This window comes from Vulpes lagopus, chromosome 10, assembly GCF_018345385.1.
Source record: "Vulpes lagopus strain Blue_001 chromosome 10, ASM1834538v1, whole genome shotgun sequence".
NCBI classification, from domain to species: domain Eukaryota; kingdom Metazoa; phylum Chordata; class Mammalia; order Carnivora; family Canidae; genus Vulpes; species Vulpes lagopus.
In genome coordinates, this window is record NC_054833.1 from 48,654,496 (window position 1) to 48,657,832 (window position 3,337).

Consider the following 3,337-nt stretch of genomic DNA (forward strand, 5'->3'; position numbering starts at 1 on the left):
GGTTTAATGAAATCGCAACCAAAATCCCAGGAGGGACTTTTGTAGACATAGACAAACTTCTTCAAAAATACATGAAACGGCAGAGGCCATAGAATTGCTAAAACAATTTTGACAAAGAATAAAACGAGAGGGATCACTCTCTCCAATATTAAGACTTATTATATAACTACAGCAATCAAGACAGTGTGATATTGGTGGAAAGATGGACAAATAGGCCAGTGGAACAGTGTAGACCTACACAAATATGGTCAACTAATTTTCAACAAAGGTGCAAAAGGAATTCAATAGAGATAGGGTAGTCTTTTCTACAAAACAGTACTGGAGCATTTAGACATCCAAAGGCAAAAGTAGAACTTCAACCTAAACTGCTCGTCTTATACAAAAATTAATTCAAAATGGATCATGGACTTAAGTGTAAATTTTAAACCATAAAACCTAAAACAGGTAAAGATCTTTAGGGTCTAAGGATAGGTATAACATTCTTATATTTGACATTAAAAGCATGATCTATAAAAGGAAAAAATTGGACCTCATAAAAATAAAAATAAATTGGACCTCACCAGAATTAAGAACTTTTGCTCCAAAAGTACATGTAAAGAGGATATAAGCTGTAGACTAGGAGAAAATATTTGCAAGCCATGTATTTGACAAAGGACTAGCATCTAGAATTTATAAACTCTCAAAACTCAACAGTAAAAAATTTTTTTAAGATTTTATTTATTCATGAGACACACACACAGAGAGAGAGAGAGAGAGAGGCAGAGGCATAGGCAGAGGGAGAAGCAGGCTCCATACAGGGAGCCCCACACAGGACTCAGTCCTGGGACTGCAGGATTACGTCTTGGGCCAAAGGCAGGGGCTAAACCGCTGAGCCACCCAGGGATCCCTCTCAACAGTAAATATTTTTGTAAAGTCTGGTGTGGCATTTAAGGAATTTGAAAGTTTTCTTCACAAGAAGAAAGCCGAACAAACAAAATTAACAGTTCTTCTCAGATCCATCAAAAAACAAAGATCATTGGGAAAACTGCTGCCCCAAAATTTAGAGAGATAGGCAAATAGAATCAGAGAAGGACAGCTGACCGGAGCAGAAGCCCAGAAACAAACATTTGCAGGAACCAATCCTGAAGAAGAAAACTTAGATTGTAATTAACATATTGTTGGAGGCTCAGAATAAGCAAGTTTGAGAGTTAAAAGCTCCAGGGTGCCCAGTCTTAGGAGACCACCACAGTTTTGTGAGTTTTACTCACAGTTTTGTGAGTTTTACTAACAGGTTTACTAACAGAGCCCTACCAAGTTCTCATGGTAAAGGTCAGAAAAAGATCTCTCAGGGATCCCTGGGTGGCTCAGCGGTTTGGCTCCTGCCATCGGCCCAGGGCATGATCCTGGAGTCCCGGGATCGAGTCCCGCGTTGGGCTCCCTGCATGGAGCCTGCTTCTCTCTCTGCCTGTGTCTCTGCCTCTGTGTGTGTGTGTGTGTGTCTCTCATGAATAAATAAATAAAATCTTAAAAAAAAAAAAAAAAAGCAAGCAAGCAAGAAAGAAAAAGATCTCTCGCACAAGTCTTTCGCACAAGTGGAGTAAAGATGGAGGAATGTGCGCAAGAGCCTTGCCCTTGGCAAACTGCAGATGTTTGTGGTGGGGCCTTTAGGATGGGTACCACAGGTGGTAGGATCTCTCAAGCAATCAAAGGTTTTTGCATTTCTCCAGTGGGAGTAAACCACAGACTATGAGGGAGTGCAGGGCTCTGCAGTTGGGAGGTAGCTTTGCTGTTTGGGGAAGTTTATTTTCCATGAATGACTACTGTATGGTTCAAGTCTGAGGAAAAGAAGATTCCTGGCACTCCATCACAAATGGCAGCTAGAAATGGACCAGTGACCATGGTTGGGTCAGCCACGATGGGTGGCTTTCACCTAGCCTTGATCGAAGGAGCTGGTATCTTGTTGACAAGAATGGCCTCTGCACAATTTCCCAGGGTCCTCAGTTTGCTGAAGAACCTTCAGGCCAGTAATTATCCTTCCCTTTTGGAGACTATCAAGAATATCAATAGGACTTCTTTCCCAGGATCTCTTTAACAGAATGAGCTGTAGTTCAAGAAGGAATCAGAGAAGATAAGTTACACCCTGTTTTTAAAACCATAGGTGGGACAGCTATGGCCAAATAGGCTCTAAGGAGACTCTGAACTCATTTTCTATTTAAAGGAACATGGGGGGGGGGGGCAGATGTTAAAAGATAATACACTTATTTATTTACACTTGGATTGCATTCGTCATAAAAACAAATGTTTAATATACTTATAAGAAACTATAATAAATGCTTAGAAGACAAAGGACCAAAGGGCAAATAACAATGAAATGTAACCATCATTTCCTTGGGAACTTCTCTGCCTGGTTTTGTGTGTTCTGTCATTCAAACATTAAAAAACCCCTAGAATTTATTCTTTCTTTAAGAAAGAGAAAAAAAGAGAGAAAGAAAGAAAGAAAGAAAGAGAGAGAGAGAGAGAGAGAGAGAGAGAGAGGAAGGAAGGAAGGAAGGAAAGAAGGAAGGAAGGAAGGAAGGAAGGAAAGGAAGAAAGAAAGAAAGAAAGAAAGAAAGAAAGAAAGAAAGAAAGAAAGAAAGAAAGAAAAAGAAAGAAGAAAGAAAGAAAAGGACTGAAGGTAGGGGAAAAAAGAAAGAAAAAAGATTTCATGCTTCCAGCAAGGAGAAGAGAAAAACAGCCATTTAAAATATGCCTGCAGCATTCTGTTCTTTTTATCAAAGCTCGCCCTCAAGGAAAACTATTTTACCAACAAATGGGAATGGTTATACGTGACTCCAGCCACTCTGGTTCTCTATACTTGGGATGTGGGAGGAGGGGAGGTACCAAACTACTCCCCCCAGCCTTCCTGTCTCACCTGAGGGAGAGGGGAAAAAAGTGAAAGCCTAGTCACTAGAAACGTTGTGTTTTTTCAAAAGCTAGGAGTCAAGAACACAGAAACACCTGATTTGTTAATGAAAGGTATTTGCTCTACTTAAAGGACAGAAAACAAGTGCTAACTCATTCAACAAGTCACATACTAATCACTCACTATGTGCCAGGTGCTGTCCTGGCAGGGTGCGGACAGTGAGCAAGCAGTGCTCAAAGGGAAAAATCTCTGGCCCTGGTGGAGTTTACATTCTAGTGTTGAAGGCAATCAACAAATTGTCAAGACAAATAAGGAAATATTTAGTGTATTATATGATGGTAAGCACTAAGGAGAAAAATGAAGCAGAGAGGTAGAAGTGGCAGGTGAAATTTTTGATCACCTGTCCAGGGAAGGCCTCTGAGAAGGCACATTTAGGTAACAAGTTGACAGGAGTGA

At 40.5% G+C, this 3,337-nt stretch overlaps 1 pseudogene; it reads left to right on the forward strand.

The window, feature by feature from the left end:
- Positions 1-1,582: 1,582 nt before the first annotated feature.
- Positions 1,583-2,046, forward strand: LOC121499456 (annotated as a pseudogene).
- Positions 2,047-3,337: the final 1,291 nt, after the last annotated feature.